This window comes from Rhinoderma darwinii, chromosome 4 (assembly GCF_050947455.1).
Source record: "Rhinoderma darwinii isolate aRhiDar2 chromosome 4, aRhiDar2.hap1, whole genome shotgun sequence".
Lineage (NCBI taxonomy): Eukaryota > Metazoa > Chordata > Amphibia > Anura > Rhinodermatidae > Rhinoderma > Rhinoderma darwinii.
In genome coordinates this window covers 168,334,036-168,356,894 of record NC_134690.1, presented here as the reverse complement: position 1 = coordinate 168,356,894, position 22,859 = coordinate 168,334,036, and the positions used below count along the sequence as shown (strand labels likewise).

Here is a 22,859-nt window from a genome sequence, read left to right as displayed (position 1 = left end):
TGAAAAGGCTTATGCATCAGAATAAAGCCCATAAGTGGCCGCCATGAAAAGGCTTATCAGCGGTCATTAAGGGGTTAAAGCCATCTACTGTCCCTGCTGTGACCAGCTCCTGCGGTGACTATTCCATAGATTCACAGTTCTCACAGTAAAGAAGGCTTGTCGCCTCTGCAGGTTGAACCTTTTTTTCTCCAGACGGAGGGAGTGCCCCCTTGTTTTTTGAGGGGGTTTTACATGGAACAGGATTTCACCATATTTTTTGTATGTGCCATTCATATATTTATATAAGTTAATCATGTCCCCCCTTAGTTGTCTTTTCTCAAGGCTAAATAGGTTTAGTTCTTTTAATCTTTCCTCATAACTTAGATTCTCCATGCCCCTTATTAGCTTCGTTGCTCTTCTTTGTATTTTTTACAACTCCAGGGCATCCTTTCTATGAACTGGAGCCCAGAACTGGACTGCATATTCTAGATGAGGCCTCACTAATGCTTTGTAAAGTGGTAATATTACATCCCTGTCCCTCTAGTCCATGCCTCACTCTCTACCCTACACCCAGGAGGTCTGAATGACATTTTAGAATCCTCACTTGATTAAAGAGTGTATCCCCTTATCAAATCTATTCCCGGTTATTAATGATGCATCATACACTTTTTAGATACATTTCGTATGTTACAATCCACTCTTACGTAATTATTTTTTATTTTATTATATTATTCTGGCTTTCACCATTCGTGATTTGAGATCAGGTGCCTGTATTTTAATGGTTTATGACACATTGCATTTTTTTATTTTAATTTATTATTTTTAACAGTATCCGCTATGATGTATCTCCTTGTCAATGATCGCCAGTTACGCTTTAAGTATCTTTAAAAGATGGGTTAAAGAATGTTTTCTCTACATATTGTATTAATTCTTCTGTTACTCACCAGTCTTGCAGCTTTTCTTGTCCTCTCTCTTTTTGTCCCCTCTCGACTTCCGTAGCCGCTTTGGTTGCCTTGACTCCAGGTACGCGTTTCAGCCATCGCCTGTGTACCTGTTCAGCCGGCGTGGGATAGCTGGCCTGGTGCTCTTGGGTCCCTTATTTCATGGTTGTGGGTAATGTGTCATTGTTTTATTTATTTTTCTTTCTTGTATTGCAATCACTATAATTGTCCTGTGAATCATTTAATGTAACTTCTATCACGTTTTGCATGTATTACTATTTTTCCCAATTCTTGGGATGTTTCCTCGTGTTTTATTTATATTGTATGCTTTTTTTTAAATATATTTTTATGATGATGCTTTACTTTACCATTGTAACGCCTGAACAAGTTATTTATGATGTTTCTATTTTGCAATGATGACAAGTCATGGCTGCTCTTTGACCCCTATACCTTGGCGTCTTTTTTCAAATATCTAGGTGTATTTATGGAGCAACACTGTTTGTTTTATGTATAGCCTGAGGAAGACGCTTGTCCAGCATCGAAACGCATAGCCCTTTTTATCATTATTATTAAATTAATTTTAAAATTTCTAATTCGCATAATCTCTAACTCCTTTAACCTTGTATGTAGCAGCACCGTATATGGTCCATTTTTTGTGTATATCATTATTTCTGGCGCACAGACACGCAGAGATGCGCCTGTTTATTAAATATAATAACAAACGCCAGTTTCAATAAATCTCCCCACTGTGTTTTGGATAGACGTGGTGAAGATAGTTATTTAACCTCAGTACCAGAAAACAGTCTTGGTGAACATCAATGTCGGCATTTTACTAGTAAAACCTGATACTAACCATACAGCGTAGAGGTGGAAATGTTATCGCTTGGGGCTAGTTTGCCGCAGCAGGATTTGCGAGGCTCACCATCAAAGAACCCACTATGAATTCTTCATTGTATGAGAGGGAGATTGACTATAATATGAGACCACCTGTCAGAAGATTTAAGTCAAAAATGGATCTTCCAATATGACAATGACCCTAAACATACCAGTAAATCCACAGAGAAATGGCTAAAAACAATAAATGGAGTGTTCTTGAATGGCAAAGCCCAGTTTAAAAATCCCCTCATATCGGACAGCTGAAAAAACTTGGAGGGGTGGGAATTATTTATCCTAGCCGATGTCAGACTGGTGACAGTTATAACAAATTCTGCAGGAAAATGTTTCTGCCAAAATTGGAAATGGCATATCTGTTAATTTTTTGTTCAACTAATTATTGTAAGGTCAATTTAAAATTTAATGTTTCAGATCTTCAAATTCCTTTAATATTTCACAAATAAAAAATTTATTTAAAAAATGATGATTTTATTTGTTGACGGAAAAAAGCTGTTCAGTCCTACCTGTGAATAAGTTATTGTCCCCTTAGCTACTAAATCAACCAGTTAACCAAATTCATTTGACAGTTGGGTTAAATTTCACTAGCCACACCCAGGCATGATGCAAAAATTGCACCAATGGGAGAGTTTCAATAAGCAAACCACTTTTGACCAAAAAGAACACAAATGCTCATCTCATATTTGCCAAAAAAAACATCTAGATTACCACCAAGACCTTTTGGATAATATTCTGTAGACTGATGAGTGAAAGATGGAACTTTTTGTAAGACATGCCACCATAAGAACATATATGGTGACTCCACACCGGAAGCTGTCCTACATGTTTAAATGAGAGAAGGATTTGGGAGAGTGGCAATCATTAAGAGACTGGTAAGACATTGCAGAAGCAGCTGCAAAATTAGGGCCTGTTCACATTAACGTTGGCTTCCGTCCATGGGTTCCACTCAACCTTTTCGTCTGAGGCACCGATGAACTCAAAGCCAAACGGAAATCCATAGCTTTCGTTTGCATTACCATTGATTTCAATGGTAATGCGTCATTGGTTTCCGTTCTGTAAGGTTTTCTGGGCTTTTTGCGGAAACAATAGTGTAGTCGACTACGCTATTGTTTCTGTGAAAAAAAGGAAACCTTACGGAACGGAAAAAAACAAACCAATTGCAATGGAAGCATTACTATTGAAAGCAATGGTAATGCAAATGGAAGCTATGGTTTCCATTTGGATTTACGTTCATCTGTTCACCTTCCGATAGAAAGTTAGAACAGAACCCATAAACGGAAGTCCCATGCTGATGTGAACAGACCCTTAACAATTAATGTTTCACTTAGAGAAGCTGGTTATAACGTTTTGATGTGCTGGTATTTGGCTCCCTAAATGGCTCTCCCATATGGGTGGCTCTGCTGGGTCATTGAATCCCTACATTCTGAAGTCTAAATATGAGTGGACACCTATGTGCTTTCTTTCAGCCAGTATCAGTATTGTCTGCATCAGTCAGCGTTGATATAATAAAATAAATGTTTCCCTTTTCCCTTCCCTTCCCTTCCTTTCCCTCTTTATCAACCCTTGTATTGTATTTGAATTGTGTCATTTTCTTAGACTTTTTGTGGGAAATTAGTGTATATTCGGTGAATTTTTTTTGTTTAAGAATGGTAGTTATAGCAACCAGGGAACTTGCACTATTATTTTGTGAAATATATGAGTGTTTTTTTCAATATATAATCCTTCTCTTTTGTGTCCTGCACCCTTGTCTAATATGTGGTGCGTAATTATCGTTACATACAGATGTAGCAAACTTTAATTTGACACCTAACACGTTTAAAAGGATCTGTCACCAGAGATCATAATACAAACTGCATACATTATTAAATAAATCTCTTAGCCCTGGGGAGACTGATGTACTTACTTTGCAAATCCATGTTAGAATGGCTGTATAATCCTTTCTCAAAGTTTTCCTGCCTGATATTAAAATGAGCATTTATTGAGTGCAAGTGTATTTATGAGATAAACTCAGTCTCCGCCCACCTAGAGCGGAAAGACTCCTATCTGTGCCCCTCCTCCCCTGCACCATACTAAAATCTCACACATGCTCCGTACAAGCTACAGTCAATGCAGCAAGCAAGTAAACGAAAGCAGTAGATCGAGCTAGAAGCTGTAATCCACACTAAAACTTTTGCTGGAAGACAGGCTTTCTCACTGCAGAGCCAGGGAAACTGCAGCTGGTACTGAGCATGTGTAAGATTTCCATAAGGTGCTGGGGAGGAGGGACACTAATAGTAGCTTGTCAGCTCTAGGTGGGTGGAGATTGAGATTACATCATACATATACTTAATCTCATGCATATAATTGGACTCAAAAAATGTTCATTTTAATAAAAAAACAGGTGTCACGTAGGGTTCGTGGACCCACTGGGCCGTACCGCCTTGGTGTTATGGCAGCTGGCCAACAGGACGCAGGTCAGAGTCTATAGTTCATATAGGGTACCTGTGGCAGCTTGAACAGTAGCAAGGCAGGCTTGGCTGGGACTAGGCAGCAGGTAGACATCAGGCGTGGAGTAGCAGGACAGGCGTGGTATATAGCACAGCATGGCAACAGCTCAGCATGGAACTAGATCAGGATACAGAATACAGGAACAGGGAACACTGGGAGCAGGAAACACTAGGGGACAATTTGCAAGACAAACTTAGGATACGACAACAACGCTTAGGCTGGGAGGAATGGGCTGAGACCTTCTTATAGCCCAGGGTGCTCTGGGAGCAATCAGCTCAATCTCCCACATGCGTGCGCTCTGGGTTCTTAAGTCTGGACTGAGCTTGCAAGCGCACCCTGGTGGTCACTGTGGAACAGGACGGCCATACGTGCAGACATCTCTGGAGAGAAGGGCGCCGACTGGATGGAAGAAGTTCGTGGTCAGCGACCACGGACGTTACAACAGGAACACTTTGAGAAAGGATTATACACAATTTTTACAGTAAGTATACCAGTCTCATCAGATCTAAAATATCCATTTAATAATGTGCCCTGAAAACACTCTTTTTAAACAGGCCTATAACATTCCCTAATCAGACTCCTTTCCTTGGCTCCATTAGTCATCAGAATACGATTCCCTCACACTCCTTGCACCCTAATGCACTTCATGTCCGTCATACACGGATACTGGCTGGTGACCGACTCATTAAGCTTTTTGTGTACCACCCCATGTGTATAAAAGATGGCTGGACCATTGTACTGAACAAACACTTTTACACTTTGTGTCTCCGTTATTTCCTCATAGATTGTTAGCTCTTGCGAGCAGGGTCTTCAATCCTCTTGTTTGAATTGTAAATGAGCTTTGTCACTATGTAATGTCTGATATTGTCTGTTTATGTTCCCTCTAAATTGTAAAGTGCTGCGTAATACGTTGGCGCTATATAAATAAAGATTATTATTATTATTAATAATGTATGCAGTTTGTATTGTGAAATCTGGTGATAGATCCTCTTTCACTGGTTGCCGACACAGGACGAGAATGCTCATCCTGAGCGGCGGGTACTTTGCGCATTAGGACGAGCATTCTCGTCCTGTGTGACAGCCGTCTCTGCGCGCGATCGAGAGCGGGGCAACGGCTGTAATACACAGCCACGGCCCCGCTCTGACAGCGGAGAGGAGAGAAACATCTCTCCGCCGTTAACCCTTTGAACGCCGCGATGAAAGCTGATCGCGGCATTCAAGGAGGGGGGACTGCACTTTGATCGCGTCACAGAAGATAACTGTGATGCGATCAAAGCCCATAACTCGTATGGCCAGACAGCCCAGGGTCCTTTGAAGGACCCCAGGGCTGTCTAAACATATTTCCTGTTGTTAGGGCATACTTAGGTATGCCCTAACAACGGCCTGTGTAGAATCAGTACACAGGCTAATGTACTGGCATATAGATCTAGCCAGTACATTACAGTTACAAAATAAAAATCAAAATGATAAATCCCTTTATGGGATTTAAAAAAATTAATGATAAATAAATAAATAAAAAGTAAAAAAAATACACAGAAACACACATTTTTTTTATAATAAATAAACTTTTTAAAATATAAGTCCCAAAACATGAAATAATATAGACATATTTGGTATCACCACGACCGTAACAACCTGTACAACAAAAGAATAACATTATTTATGATGATCGGTGTATGGTGTAAAAAAAAAATAATATTAAAACTGCAGCGGAACTGCTTTTTTTCTGCATTTTCGCCAAAATAAAAATTTATAGAAATTAAAAGATAATGTATTTGTACCAAAAAAGGGTACCTACATAAAGCACAACTCGTCCCGCAAAAAACAAAGTCTCATACAACTACGTCGTACAAAAAATAAAAGAGTTATGAGCGTCGGGACGCAAAGAGGGAAATCTAAAAAAATTGTTCTGTCCTCAAGGCCAAAATTGGCCGTGGCCTTAAAGGCATGGTGTTGCCCTAAAAACATGTTTTTTTTTAAAAAATTAAACATTTAGTGTGTGGGTGATTAAACATTGTTCAAATTTTTTTTTTTTTTTTTGGCACGAGCCATGTAATATTATAAATTATTTCTAATTTATAATACTACCCATTTTTGGCCACTAGATGGGGCTGTTCCCAAAATTGCAGCATTGCAACATTGGGTTAAAAGCCCTCGCTCTAGTGAGCTCTCAGCATCCCCCCCTCCTTTATCCTGGCTAGTGCCGGGATAAACGAGGGGTTTGAAAGGTTTAACCTGCTACACTGCGTGTCGCCATTTTTTGAGGTAACCCACAGTGTAGTAGGTTTACATATAGTAGTAAACACACACAAACACTAACATACATTGAAATCTCTTACCTGCTCCTGCCGCCGCGGCTCCCTCTGGCCCGTCCGCTCCGTTTGCTGCCGCTGTTCCATGTGCACAAGTCCGGAAGCCGCGACCGGAAGTAGTAATATTACAGTCCGGCCGCGACTTCCGGTCCACAGGAAAATGGCGCCGGACGGCGCCAATTTCGAATAGGACTGTGTGGGAGCGGCGCATGCGCAGTTCCCACACAGACGCCGTACACGGACGTGAATGGGACGGGAGCCGTTCACAGTCCCTATGGGACTGTGGCTGCCGTACTCCATGTCTGTGTGTGTCGTTAATCGACACACACAGAAATGGAACAAAAAATGGCAGCCCCCATAGGGAAGAAAAAGTGTAAAAATAAGAAAAAGTAAAACACAAACACACAAATGAATAAAAACGTTTTTATTAAAGCACTAACATCTTTAACATATAAAAAAAATTATTTGCCATGACACTGTTCCTTTAAGGATTTAAATACACTGTTTCAATGGATTTTGTTGTGTCAAATTTAATTTTGCTACACCTGTATATTATTGCCCAGTAACAAAAGTCTGTTAATTGAATAAAAATTATTGTGAATCAAGACCATGTAGAAAAACATGCAGACTGACGAACACATTGGAAAGCTTTTTTCTATTTACTATTATCATTCATTCCTAGGTGAATGTTTTTTAAAGATCTGAGAACAGGACTCTACATGATAGTTTTCCTATCCCTTATCCTTCAACCAGAAGTAGTCATTTATAAGCCAATAAGTGGAAAATCTAGCAAGGCTTCACCTAGGAATAAAATAGTCATTATTAGTCATGTATACTCAAGTAATGATAGTCCGTCTCTACAGAGCCCAGAGCAAGTCTACATGTTTTCAATGGAGAGTAGCGTAAGTTTAGATGGCCAGCACAAGCAGAGTTTGGCAGTTACTAGGTGAAGTACAAATTATAGTGTGGACATAGTACACAAAATGAAATATGTACAAATGAGAACTATTATAATTGAAATACTGAAAGCTAACAAGAATGGAAAAAATACCCACTGTGGAGACCCGTATTGGAAATACAGATGGGTAATGTATGTGTGTCACCATCCTTAGAATAAAATATCTGGGAATTCTCTGACCAGAAATAAACAGTAATTTGATTTATTTATTTCTAAGACAAAAAAAGGCTTTGCACCATCCCTCCCACTGTTTTACAGTGACTTTAGTTACCAGAATATAAGGTTTTATAATTATTATGTAATAGTGTCATTAAATTTCAGGTCGCTGTACATATGAAATATATAGGGATTTAAATACATAACATGGACAAACGATAAAAACAAAAAATGTTGTTGGGGGTCGTGGGCCGACATGACCCGTGTCTGCATTTGCCTTGCCCGGCGATGCGTCTTGACCCATCCTGCGGCATCCCATTGCCAAGGCAACACTCCAACTTCCATGCTCTATGCCGTGTACAGATTGATGCACGGCAGCATGTGACATCATCCTCTGGAGACCTTTAGCCCCTTCCCGACATCTGCCGTATATATACAGCGCTGTCTGGCAGGGCTTCCCGCAACGCGCAGTACCATTACGTCGCGGTGATAGTGCGGGCTCAGGAGCTGAGCCCGCACCATCACCGCCGGGTGCCAGCTGTATGTTACAGCTGGCACCCTGAGGTATTGGCCAGGACCGGAGCTAGCAGCCGATTAAGCCCTCAGATGCTGCGTTCAATAGAGATCGCAGCATGTGAGGTGTTTTTTGCCACCGACACCCCAGCAACGTGATCGCTGAGTTGCCGGTGGCTGCAATGGCAATCGGAGGCCCAATACTTACCTGCCGATCTGACAGCAACGGAAGTCTCCTATGCCCCGCTCGCCAGCGGTGCCTAAAAGGCCTCCTGTACTATCGGCAAGATGGCGTCGGCTCAGCTTACGGTTCAGAAGCTGAACCGGCATCATCAGCAGTGGGTGTCCGCTGTATGTTACAGCGGACACCCTGCGTTAACGGCAGGAACTGGAGCTAGCTCCGATTCCTACCATTAACCCCTTCGATGCAAGTGGTTTGTAGCAAATCGCCAGCCTGCCATGCGATGGCAAGGCTACCAACTGCTACTATGGCAGCAGGAGGCCTAACAATGGCCTCCTCTCTGCCACTACGGAAGCCGATTAGGCCCCCGACCGGAGCCGGAGTTTGATCGGCTTGCTGTTAGGGAATAACTGACAGTTCTAATACATTGCACTACATAGGTAGTGCAATGTATTAGAACATCAATCAAACAGTTGGACCTTCAAATCCCCTAGTGGGACTAAAGAAAAGTGTAAAATATAAAAAATAAAAGTTGTAAAAAATAAAAGTTTCAAGTAATAACATAAAACACAATCACCCTTTTTCCCTTATCAAGTCATTTATTATTGAAAAAAAATAAATAAAACCATACCGTAACGACCTGAACTATAAAAATATTATGTTATTTGTGCCGCGCAGTGAACGCCGTAAAAAAAAACCACAAAAAAATAATGCCAGAACTGCTTTTTTTTTGGTCACTTTGTCTTCCAAAAATTGAAATAAAAAGTGATCAAAAAGTCGTATGTATCCAAAAATGGTACCTATAAAAACTATAGCTCGTCTCGCAAAAAACAAACCCTCATACAGCTCCGTAGACGAAAAAATGATAAGGTAATGGCTCTTACAACTTGGTGACAGAAAAAATACATTCTTTTTACAAAAGTAATTTTATTGCGCAAAAAGTTGTAACATAAAAAAGTTCTATAAATTTGGTATCGCCGGAATCGTACTGACCCGCAGAATAAAGTTAACATGTAATTTATGATGTGTGGTGAACGCTGTATAAAAAAAACGATGTCAGAATTGCTGTTTTTTGATCACCTTGCCTCCCAAAAAAAAGGATAACAAGTGATCAAAAAGTTGCATGTACAAGGCTTTCTATCACTATCTCCAATTAAGGCACGCCTGCGTGGCTCAGTTTAGTTCTGTTACGCCAGCTTTCGGGTCTTCTATAAGTGGAGGACTTGCTTGGCACCCCAGATCTTCCTAAAACTCTTACTCAAACATATGCCTTGCTTTTGTTTTCTGTAAAAAAAACATTTGATAAGGCGTTCATGGGGTGGAGGAGAGATATTCCTGATTTTGAGGAGGAGGGGTGGAGGGAGGTGGAGCTCTCATTCTTTGACTCAGTTATTAGTGCAAGACATTTTTTAATACAGTCGCGGTTCATACACCGGATTTATTACACTCCGGTTAGACTTGGGGCATCGGGGTCCGATAGCTGTTTTAGGTGTCAATCAGCTGTTGGCACGTACCTCCACTGTGTACGGTTATGTCCTAAGATTTCGCCATTCTGGTCTAAGGTTATGGAGTTCCTTCATGATAAATTTGTTATGATTATGGCTTGGAAAGCCACGGTGTGTCCAAGTCTTGAACACTGGTTGCAATTGGTGAATAAGTATGTACCCATGTATCAAAAGTTGTACCTTAACAGGAGATGCCCTGACGAATGTGGGAAGATTTAGGCTAGGTGGTTGGAGACCTCGGACACTGCTATCTAATCTCTGTTTTACTGGCTAGAATGGGAGCACTGAGAGATAAGTGGAGTGCATGTATGACTGGTGTGTGAATGGGTGTTTGTTTTGTTGGTTCTGGGCAATGATAATGGTCACCTTATGATCCTGCTTTAATTGCAATATATGTGATCTTCTTGTCTCAAATGCTGTCTTTTGCAATGTGAATGTCTTATATTCTATGGTGATTGTTATTGCCAACTATAGTTTTGGTTGGTTAGTATGCTCTGTTTGTTTTTTATTGTACTTTTGTACTTTGGAAAAGTTAATAAAATAAAGCCTTTTAAAAAAAAAAAAGTTGCATGTACCCCAAAATGGTACCAATAATAACTACAGCTTGTCCCACAAAAAAACAGTCCTCATACCACTACGTCTATGAAAAAATAAAATTAGTTAAGGCTCCAATAAGTCAGGAAAGAAAAATATGCAGTTGTGCCGGTTCGAGGGGAACATTTCTTCTGTTTCAAGTGGCGATTTATCAAGGCCCTAAAATTAGGGAACCAGGAAGGGGAGGGCCCAAACATATCTGCTGGCAGCGAGGGTGCCCGTATTATACCAGGACAACACTTCCCAGCAAAATTCCCCAAACTGCAAAGGTGCGTAATGTGGACCAAAACGTGGATAAGAAAGGACATTTATCAGTGCGACACTGACCTATGCATAAAGGATTGCTTCACAGCGTAACAAATATCTATGGATTATTTTATTGTTTACCCCATTATTATACCACCTGACTATGCCCCTAATATACTCTGCCCAGCTCACATATGCCCCACATTATGAATTGAAATACCAGTAAAACTCCAAACAAAACTACTACCAAGCAAAATCCACGCTCCAAAAGCTAAATGGCGTTCCTTCCCTTCTGAGCCCTACAGCGTGTCCAAACAGCAGTTTACTTCCACATATATGGCATCGCCATACCTGGGAGAACCCTTTTAACAATTTTTGGGGTGTGTGTTTCCAGTGGCATAAGCTGGGCACAACAAATTTCCCACTGAAATGTCACATCTAGGGAAAAATTTACATTTTTACTTTACACCATCCGCAGTGCAATCATTTATGAAAAAGACCTGTGGGATGAAAATGCTCACTACACCCCTTAGTAAATGCCTTGAGGGGTGTAGTTTCCAAAATGGGGTCACTTCTTAGCGGTTTCTTTTATTATTTCACATCAGAGCCTCTGCAATTGTGAACCAATACTGTGTAGGTTGCCAAATTAGGCCTCAATTTTGCATGGTACTCTCTCACTCCTGAGCCCTGTCGATAGTCCAGGCAAAACATTAGGGCCACATGTAGGGTTTTTCTAAAACCGGGAAACACAGCATAATAATTAGAGAGCTGTCTTTTTATGGTGGCACAAGCTGGTCACCACATATTGGCATATCTATGGTATGGAAAAAAAAATCAAATTTTCACTCTGCAACATCGAGTGCACACTAATTTCTGCAAAACACTTGCAAGGTTAAAATGCTCGCTACACCACTAGGTGAATACCTTGAGGGGTGTAGTTTCCAAAATGGGGTCACTTGTGGGGGATTTCCACTGTTTTGGTCCCACAGGGGCTTTGCAAATGCGACATAGTGACCAGAAACCAATCCTGCAAAATCTGTACTCCAAAAGCCAAATTGCACTCCTTCCCTTCTGAGCCCTACTGTGTGTGCCCAAACAGCAGTTTATAAGACTTAATGTTAGGCACATTATGTTAGGCACCGCCACTTCAATACCTGTCGCTAGGATTCACGTTCCTTGCCTGTTGACAGACTTTTTCCTGTGCTGTAGCATGTAAAAGTTTTCCACATTGATGCACAAGTCCACTTTAGCTATACTGTGCTACTCTGCGTCACCACTCAAGTACTGACCTACGCTAACCGAGGAGAAGCATCCAGGTACACTCTTGGGCAAATTTGAATAGAGGGCATTACAAATATGAGGGCATTACAAATATGAGCGCATTGAGTGACAGACTGGTACAGGAGAGAGGGCCCTGCCCGCGTGGTCTCGCCATCTACATGGGAAAAAGACAGAAGGTGAGGGTAGATATGCTGAAAACACTGACAAAAATCAGAAGGGAAAATACAATCATCACAATCTCTCAAAAGTGCAGCATCAGGTTTTGGGCCTAAAGGCAATCAATCTCCACGCAACTCCCAATTATCTACAAGATGTCACCAGCGTGTAAAAAAAAACATGAAATAGAATGCTTCAACATGTTGGAAAGTGTACATTATGTGTATGATAAAGAACTTTTCAAGTTCTTGTAGAGAATTCAAAACTTGACTCGCACCCACACATCTGTACAGGCCATCCAAAATCAAGACCGGGTTAGGCTGTGTTCACACACAGCATAAAAATTATCCATGGAACGGCCTAAAAAGCCACACCAACATTTGAAATAAAATCTGCATGTTACATGCAGATTTCACTGCAAATTTTGGTGCAGATAAAGCTGTGGATTTCACTCTTTGCATAGCAATGAATGAAAACCGTGGTGAAAGTGCAGGGCATTTCCGTAACAGATAGGTAGATAGCATTTGAAAATCCACAGCATGTCTAGAATTCGCTATGTATTTTTTACGCTGTGAGTAAAAAATAGTGTAGTACCGTGTTAGCCAGAGACAATATGAAATGTTAAATACATTTGTGTCAAAAAAGACAAAAGTATAATAGGTATGATACCTTTATTGGCTAACCATAAAAGTTCTATATGCGGCTTTCAGAGCGCAGAGGCTCCTTCTTCAGGCAGTTTACAAATGAATCACTTAGAAAAAAGCACAACATTTAGATGTTACACAAAGACAATTAGTACATGAAGTGATATATCATTAAGATAAGCCGGGGCAATAAAACTGAGGTTATAGGGGTGATGACTTAGGAGTTAAGGCATCTGGAGTCAGTCTGATGGGGGACGTGACGTGTGTCCATGTAGTGGCTCATAAATCCTGGTGTTAGATTGAGGCCTTGTGTCAATGACTGGAATTTTATCATCATCTTGAATTCCCAAATTTTTCTTTCTCTGTTGTTTTTAAAATGACCCTTCAGAATGAGTACCTTTTAAATCTGCCAAACTGTGATCAGGTCCAGAGCAGTGTTTTCCCACGGGTGTATCCACCTCCTGTTTTATTGTATGTCTGTGAAGATTCATCCTGGTTTGTAGTTTTTGTATTGTTTCTCCAATGTAGATTCCTTTATTGATGCACCTTGTACACAGGATCATGTATACTACATTGGAGGATGTACAGGAGAACGTGCCAGTGATTTTATAGTCCTGCTGCGTGTTTGGTATCTGGATGGTGTTTGATGACCAGATGTTGGTACAGGTCTTGCATTTTCTACTGTTGCAAGGAAAAGTGCCAGTCTCTGATGGTGGTGAGAGGGCACTTCTGACCAGGAGAGTAAATGGGGTTAGGTAAAACCCTATTCACTTACATTGTCTTGTACATTGTTGTGTATTTTTGGTGTGGATTATGCAACCAAACTTCTGCAACAAATATGCAATGTGTGAACATTATAGCTTTATATTCAGTGTCTTGATGATGCTACAAATTGGCCATAAAAGAAACTCACAGAACCTATACAGCAACAAATAGAGGCTCAGTGGTTAACACTTCTTATTCAGCAACAGTGTTGAAATCCAACTATGGACAACATCTGCATGATGTATGATTTCCCAGTGTTTGCATGGGTCTCCTCCCACACTCCAAAAACATACCGGTAGGTTAATTGGCTTCCTATGAAATCAGCCCGTGTGTGTTTGAGAAAAGGAATTTATTTTGTGAGACTCAATAGTGACAGGAACTAATGTGAGTGGTTCCACTATCTGTACAACGCTGTGGAATACGTTGCCGCTATATAAGAAAAAAAAAATGCTTCAGGATAGCATTAGTGCTCTGTAACGCACTGTAAAACTATCCCAATTTTTTACATCTTAGTCCAGAATAATACACTATAGGGGAAAGTATGTGGGCATCTGACCATCACACCTGGAGATTATGAGCTTATAGCACATCCCATTCTAAAACCATGGTCGTTAATATGGAGTTCGGACCCCTTTCTTGTCTTTAACAGCCTTCACTTTTCACAAGATGTTGGAGTGGGTCTGTGGTAACTTGTATTCATTCATCCATTACAGAACTTGCTCAGGGGCACAGTCATGCTTTATTATACAATTGTCTAAAATATCTTTGTATGCTGTGGCCAGGGCCGCCATCAGGGATGTATTAGGGGTACTGCTGTGAGGGGCCCGGCCAAACCTAATTGAATGGGGGGGGGGGCCCGGCAACTTCCGCGACTTGCCTTTGGTAGAAAAAAACAGGCCCCTGCAATGGGGCCCGTTCTTTTCACCAAAAGAATGTCGTGAGCTGCAAGCCCCGCCTCTCATCATGGGGGCCGTCAAACCCGCGAATGCCTGCACCCGCAGACGGACGCGCGCACGATTGGACACACATGGACACACAACTTACCTGAGCCTCCTTCTCCAGAGCGTAGCTGCGTAAGGAGAGGGGGAGGAGTCCAGTTGTAGCGCGGCGGCAGGCGTTCTACGATCCCCGACATTTTCTGGAGTCTGGCTGGAGGTGAAGGACTGGACGTCTGGACCGAAGACATCGCCTGGAAGACATCGCCTGGCAACAAGGACTGGAGTGGGAGCCAGCAGCTCTTCTGACACAGTGAGTAAAGTGTCTGAAAGTGCTGATTATGTATGGCCCTGTTCACACAGAGTATTTTGCAGGCAGAAAAAATCTGCCTCAAAATTCCTTAAAGAATTTTGAGGCAGATTTTGACCTGCCCACACTATCTTGTCGCGTTTTTTGCTGCGTTTTGTGCCCGCGGCGATTGAGGACAGCAGACAAAAAACGCTGCGAAAAGTGCATTTTCTGCCTCCCATTGATTTCGATGGGAGGTCAGAGGCGGAACCGCGGCAAGAAAGGACATGCTGCTTTTTATTTTTTCCACAACTAGCTCCCATTGATTTCAGATTAAAGAGGCTCTGTCACTAGATTATCAAATCCCTATCTCCTATTGAATGTGATTGGCGCTGCAATGTAGATAACAGCAAAGTTTTTTTGTTTTTTTTTTAAACGATAATTTTTGCCCAAGTTATGAGCAATTTTATATTTGTGCAAATGAGCTTTTCAATGGACAACTGGGCGTGTTTTCTCGTTTTACCAACTGGGCGTGTATTGTGTTTTTACCAACTGGGCGTGTATTGTGTTTTTACCAACTGGGCGTTGTGAATAGAAGTGTATGACGCTGACAAATCAGCATCATACACGTCTCATCGTTCCCACCCAGCTTCTTTCACAGCAGACACAGCATGACGTCACCCACAGGTCCTTCAACCTTGGCGTCGGACAAAGAAGATACATCGGCTCCAGGCGTCCAAAAGGTTAATATGCTCGACTCTAGGGAGTTTGCTATGTTTACCTGCACATACCCTGCACTGTACACTCTGACGCCTGGAGCTGATGTGTCTTCTCTCTTCCGACGCCAAGGTTGAAGGACCTGTGGGTGACGTCATCATTCCCAGCCAGCTTCTTTCATTGCAGACACAGCGTGACGTCACCCACAGGTCCTTCAACTTTGTTGTCGGAAGAGCGAAGACACATCCGCTCCAGGCGTCAGAGAGTACAGTTGAATTTGCAGCAGCATCACCATGTGCAGGTAAGCATAGCAAACTCCCTAGAGACAAGCATATTAACCTTTTGGACGCCTGGAGCCAATGTATCTTCTTTGTCCGACGACAAGGTTGAAGGACCTGTGGGTGACGTCACGCTGTGTCTGCTGTGAAAGAAGCTGGGTGGGAACGATGAGAAGTGTATGATGCTGATTTGTCAGCGTCATACACTTCTATTCACAACGCCCAGTTGGTAAAAACACAATACACGCCCAGTTGGTAAAACGAGAAAACACGCCCAGTTGTCCATTGAAAAGCTAATTTGCATAAATATAAAATTGCTCATAACTTGGGCAAAAATGATTGTTTTTAAAAAAAAAAACAACTTTGCTGTTATCTACATTGCAGCGCCGATCACATGCAATAGGAGATAGGAATTTGATAATCTGGTGACAGAGCCTCTTTAAATCAATGGGAGGCGGTTTTGGAAGTTTTTTGGTGCTGATTCTGACGCAGTGTCCGAGTCAATATCAAGGCCCAAAAACTCTGAACTGGGCCTTATTGTTCGGGCTTATTCAGACGAACGTGTAATACGTCCGTGCAACGCGCGTGATTTTCACGCGCCTCGCACGGACCTATGTTAGTCCATGGGCCGTTCAGACAGTCCGTGATTTTCACACAGCGTGTGTCCGCTGCGTAAAACTCACCACATGTCCTATATTTGTGCGTTATTCGCACATCACGCACCCATTGAAGTCAATGTGTGCGTGAAAATCAGGCGCAGCACACGGAAGCACTTCCGTGTGACGCGCGTGATTCGCGCAACAGCAGTAAAAAGTATGAATGAAAACAAAAGCACCACGTGCTTTTCTGTTTACAAACATACAAACAGAGTGTCATAAAGATGGCGGCTGCGCGAAAATCACGCAGCCGCGCATCATATGGTGATGACACACGGAGCTGTTAAGTACCTTTTGCGCGCGAAAAACGCACTCGCTCGTGTGAATCCGGCCTTAGGGTAGGAACACACTAGGCATGAACACTGCGGATTTTATGCAACACATTTTATTGCGGAAAATCCGCAGCGTATTACAGTCGCAGCAGAGTGGATGAGATTTAAACAAATCTCATCCACACGCTGCAAAAAAAATTGACCTGCAGTGTGTTTTTTTAAGCCGCAGCATGTCAATGTATTCTGTGGAATCGCTGCTCCTCTGTTGCGGAAATGTTGCGGTTCTGCCGCAAAAATCACAAATGAGAAAAATAAAGGTACTTTTTTAAATTTATAAAAAAGTTTCGATTTACCCCGGCCGTAGTCCTGGTGACGCGATCCTCTATTCTTAGCGCAGCCCGGCCTCCTGTCATGACGTTTCATCCTATGTGACTGCTGCAGTGGTCACATGGTCTACAGCGTCATCCCAGGAGACGGGACTACGTTCAGAAGAGAGAGACGCGTCACCTAAACTACGACCGGGGCAAGTCTAAACGTTTTTTTTCCCTGCAGGATTCCCGCAGCGGACATGCCTCACGAAACCTGCCCCACTATTTGGTGCGGTTTTGCTGGCGGAATTCCATGCGGCTACCGGGGCGGATAAGCTGTGTAGTTTTACTCAGCATATCCGCCTAGTATGTTCCTTATGATGCGCTCCTGAAGCTGCTGCCTGTCTCTAAATAGGCAGTTAGTCCAGTAGAATTTGTAATTATTTTTTTTGTGAACCAGCTTAAAAAAATACAAAACTTTTGTGTTACGCCTTGTTCACAGCTGCGTTGGAGGCTCCGTTGCAGATCTGACAGAGAATACCGGACACAATAGTGCAGCATGCTGCACTATTGTTTTCCTTAAAACAACCGACACCCCAACGGAAATCCGACAAAACCCATTAAAGTCAGTGGGTATCGTTGGCGGCAGGTGTTGTGTGTTGTGCAGCGGAACAGGCGCTTCTTATTTTTCCATTGCTCTGCTCTGACAGAGGAGAATAACGGAAAGCAGAACGCAGGTGTGAACCCATCCTAACATTTTGGGCATTTTGAGTAAAATAAAACTTGCACTCCCATGCAGGCGGAGCTTGTACAGAGATGCGGTCAAGCATGTACTCTGCTGTTTCCGTCATTCCCATACACTTTGAATGAAATGGAAGCGTGCACGCTTGACCGTCGCTCAATTCAATGTCCCCCTCACTGTGGGGGGTGCAGTGAGGAGGATCTGCGGGTTTGGGACCCTCGTTCTTATGAACACAAAAAAAAAAAACAATTAAACTGTAAACTTATTGTTAACCCACTTGGCCTCACTTTCTTGCTTCCCGCTCCTTTCCCTCGTTCTGGTCCCAGTTGTCCGGGATCCAAGATGGCTGCTACTGTCTCAGACTTGCACATAGAAAGCGTTGCCTGCCAGTCTGAGACATGCCCCCACCTCCTTCACTGCTCTCGGAATCTCTGTGTCCATCTCTTCTGACACGTCTGGCTTCTTGAAAGGGGTTCCGTCTGCAGCAACATCCTCACTGACAGTGCCGGGGTTGGCATGAATCATCTTCTGTATGTAAGTATATCACATTGTATGCTTGTAACGGTCTTATATGTTTTATTGTCTGTGTTTTTTTACAGGTTTCAGTATCTTGGACTACGTCAGATCGTCGTGGGATCGAATTTTTACCAATAAAATGATCAAAGCGGGCTGTAGGGGGCGCAGTATATTTCAATAAAGTATTTTTTATACATTTTTACACTGTATAACAGAACTAGTAATCGAGGTATCTGACTGACACCTCTCCATTACAATCGCTAGGGTTTGGCGTCAGCCAGAGGTGTGCTATGTCCACTTTTGGCTGACACCAACCCCTTTTCACCAGTACCCAACGCACCAGGGGTACTGGGAAGAGCCGAGGACTATTGGATGGCCCCTGGGACGGCCACAGGCTGGTGTTTTTAGGATGGGAGGGAACCAATAGCCATGGACCTTCCCATCCTGAGAATTTCAAACTGCGGTTGTTGATTTCTCTTGGCTGGATAGAGAAATAGGAGGACCCCACATGTTTTTTTGTTTAATCATTTTATATTTTTTTAAGAAAAGCATTACACTATGCTATAAATACAAATATATATAAATATATATATATATAAAAAAAAAAAACATGGAGAAAATCAATAGCTGCAGTCTGATTATCCGGATGGGAAGGTCCATGGCTATTGGTCCCCTCCCATCCTAAAAACACCAGCCTGCGGCTGCCCATCATGTTGGTTGGGCCGCTCCTGACGGTTCTCGCCTCCCTGGTGCGTTGGGTACTGCGGTAATTGGAGGGATTAGTGTCAGCCAAAGGTGGACATAGCGCATCACTGACTGACACCAAGCCCTAGCGATTGCAATGGAGAGGTGTCAGTCAGACACCTCGATTACTAGTTCTGTTACACAGTTGAAAAAAATATAAAAAACACTTTATTGAAATAAACTGCCCCCTACAGCCCGCTTTGACCATTTTATTGGTAAAAATTCGATCCCACGACAATCCAACGTAGTCCAAGACACGGAAACCTTTTAAAAAAAACAGACAATAAAACATATAAGATCGTTACAAACATACAATGTGATATACTTAAAGAAGCTCTGTTACCAGATTATAAGTGTCTAATCTCCTACATAATCTGATCGGCGCTGTAATGTAGATAACGGTGGTTTTTATTTTGAAAAACGATCATTTTTGACCAAGTTATGAACAATTTTAGATTTATGCTAATTTGTTTCTTAATAGACAACTGGGCGCTTTTTAACTTTTTACCAACTGGGTGTTGTACAGAGAAGTGTATGATGCTGACCAATCCGTTACCAATCATCGTCATACACTTCTCTCAGTTCCAGCACAGCTACTTTCACTGCACAGCATCACATACTCACACATTAACTTTACCGAAGTGTCTTGAGAGTGAATAGACATCACCTCCAGCCCGGACGCGATGTCTATTCACGCTGCAAAAACTTCTGTAAAGTTTCTGTGGGACTTACAGCACAGCGTGATCTCGCGAGGTCACGCTTTGCAGTGAAAGAAGCTGGGCTGGAATGATGAGAAGTGTATGACGCTGATTGGTCACTGATTGGTCAGCGTCATACACTTCACTCCACAATGCCCAGTTGGTAAAAAGTTAAAAAGCACCCAGTTGTCTATTAAGAAACTAATTAGCATAAATTTAAAATTGCTCATAACTTGGTAAAAAATGATCGTTTTTCAAAATAAAAACCACTGTTGTTATCTACATCACAGCGCTGATAAGATTATGTAGGAGATAGAGCACTTATAATGTGGTGTCAGAGCCTCTTTAAATACAGAAGATGATTCATGCCAACCCTGGCGGTCTTCCTCCATCCTCCACTGGCGCGCTGTCAGTGAGGATGTTGCTGCAACTGGAACACGTCAAGAACCCCCAGCAGAAGTGTCAGAAGAGATGGACACAGCGCTGACATCATCGGTGCTTGTCCTTCTGAGAGCAGTGAAGGAGGTGGGGGCATGTCTCAGACTTGCAGTTAATGCTTTCTATATACAAGTCTGATACAGCACCAGCCATCTTGGATTCTGGAAAACGGGGACCAGAATGAGTAAGCAGAACCAGAAACAAGTGAGGCCAGCAGGTAAGTTATCAATAATTTTGCAGTATTTAATTTTTAGTTTTGGACGTAATGGTTGCTTTTTAACCAGTCAGCAGCAGCTCCAGTGTGCGTCTAGCTGGGGTGTATTTACATTGCTGAGCGGTCTCATGCTGCAATCTAGCACATCTTGACGTTACGCTCAACGTCATAAGCGTTAACCCTAAAGTTTATAACTCTGTAGAACTAATGACGAAGCTCTTTACAATATTTATATATATTTATTTTTTCTTTCACTTAATAATTTTTATTATTTCTAAAGGTCCAAAGCGATGAAGAGCAATCTCAGTGACGCCAACTGCTGTGTCTGGATAGGGCAGAGGGAGCGGCTCAGCTTCAGTGTGTGGTAAGCACTTGTGAGCTTGATGCCGCCCTGCTGAACAGAAGAGAAGACTGCAAAGGTAAGTGTAAAATGAATAAATGGGTTACATATAGAACTAGAATAATATTTACACACAGGGGTGTAACTACATTGTGCTGTGCCCCATGCCACACTTTTGAATAGCCTCGTCCACCTGAAGCATGGACCCCAGGACCGACATAAAAATGTACTCCCCACTATTCGCTCCTCTTGCCTTCATGGCCTGGTACACAAGGCCCACTACCACATCCGGCCGGGCAGCATCAGGAAATTATATGAGACGCAGCATACACCATCCTAACGCTTCGTTAAATACGAGGATCCGGTTTTAAGTGGGGCTCGCCCATTCCAGGTCGACCCACCCCCCCCCCTCTGACCGCAATTGTTATGCCACTGTTTTAACAAACTTTTTTTCCTCTGCTCTTATGCATCTATTTTTGATCATAGATGGGGTTTTAAGATTGTACCAAAACAAATAAAGGGCCTAGCCCAAACCCTAAAAAGCAGCCCTAGAACATTATCCCTCCACCACCAGATTTTAATAGCAGGCATCCGCCAAACCCAGATTCATCCATCAGACTGCCAGATATGCAAAATGATCATTTCAGAAAACACGTTTCCACTGCTCTAGAATCAAGTGGTGGGGTGCTTTACACCACTCCAGCCAACACTTGCCATTGTGTATAGTGATCTTAGGCTTGTGTGCAGCTGCTTGACCATGGAAACCAAGAAGCTTTAAACACAGTTCTTGTGATGATGTCACTTCCAGAGTCAGTTCGGAACTCTTTAGTGAGTGATGCAACAGCGGATAGGCAATTTTTACTCGCCATGCGCTTCAGCACTCAGCTGCCCCGCCTACCGCTTCGAGGCTGAGCTGTTGCTTACCCCTAGATGCTTTCACTTGACCAGGGCAGTGTTTAAAGTCACGGAGCTCATCAGTACAACTTATAATGTTTATCTATAAAGATTGCACGCCAGTGTGCTTGATAGCTGAACTCAATAATTAGAATGGGTGTCCACATTCTTTTGGCAATATAGAGTATTTCTGACCAGTTATTACAGTGTGACTATATAGATACTTTTGTTTTAATTCAGCGATCAGCAGAAGTGTAGTTTGTTTGGTGGTATATTTTTGCTGATGGATATGTCTATAGTAGTGCGCAGGAATATCTTCTGGTAATGACTATACTCCCTAGCATACTGAGCAGTTTACAGTCTGTGGTCATATCATTCCATCGCTCCACCCCTGTCTCTCCGCACTGTCTGGCTCCAAATCTAGAGCCTCACAATGTCCTGTTTCAATGCTGCTGTCTGGATATCCTGAATCAAGTTTTTTTTTCTATTATAGGAAGTTGAATCAAACAGAAACACAGTCACTAAGATTATAATTATGAATATATGGGTGACCTTTGCTGCTTTTTTTTTTTAACAGATATTCAAGTAAATACAACTAAAAGTGTATAAACCGTTTTAACTGCACTTTCTGTTCTTCTCTAGAAGACTCCAGTAGGGCCATGAGGCCGCTCATGTGGAATGACTCTCCCTGACCGGCAAGAATCCTGGATCACAAGCGACTGCGATGGAAGCTCTATGAGAGGTTTTTGCTAACACATTTAGTCGACAAAAAGAAAAAATGTATTCCCTTCATCCACAGCTGGCTTTCAATTCCATATCTATGGAGATATTAGAGGAAAATGCAAATAAATAAATATAAAGCAGTCTGGTTACCCTGATTTAAAAGGAAATGACCCTTGGCTGTCCTCTAGTATCTAAGCTCTGCCTTCTCTCCCTTAGCATTAACTCTTTATGTAAGCTCAAACCCCATTTCTTTATTGCTTAGTCAATCTTACATTAACCTATAAGAAATCCTTTTCCAGATACGTGTCTGTATAATTATTTTCTTATGATGACCTATAACTAAATAGGAAGAAAACTTGTGACTAAGGTAAGGTTGCTTTCGCACGTCAGTATTTTGGTCAGTAAAGTACTTCAGTATATGGAAGCCAAAATTAGGAGTTGAAAATAAACAGAAAAAGTATGATGGAAAGATTTGCACCTTTTCCG

The 22,859-nt window shown here is 42.1% G+C and overlaps 1 long non-coding RNA gene across 3 annotated transcripts; it reads left to right on the top strand.

The window, feature by feature from the left end:
* Nucleotides 1–983: 983 nt before the first annotated feature.
* On the top strand, nucleotides 984–22,513 carry LOC142760938 (uncharacterized). 3 transcript variants are annotated; one of them, XR_012883459.1, is made up of 3 exons: nucleotides 984–1,092; nucleotides 20,697–20,835; nucleotides 22,293–22,513. It is a non-coding gene; the product is annotated as an uncharacterized LOC142760938 (long non-coding RNA). The 3 variants fall into 3 exon arrangements; XR_012883460.1 differs by lacking the exon at nucleotides 984–1,092 and adding an exon at nucleotides 14,698–14,857; XR_012883458.1 differs by lacking the exon at nucleotides 984–1,092 and adding an exon at nucleotides 20,104–20,419.
* Nucleotides 22,514–22,859: the final 346 nt, after the last annotated feature.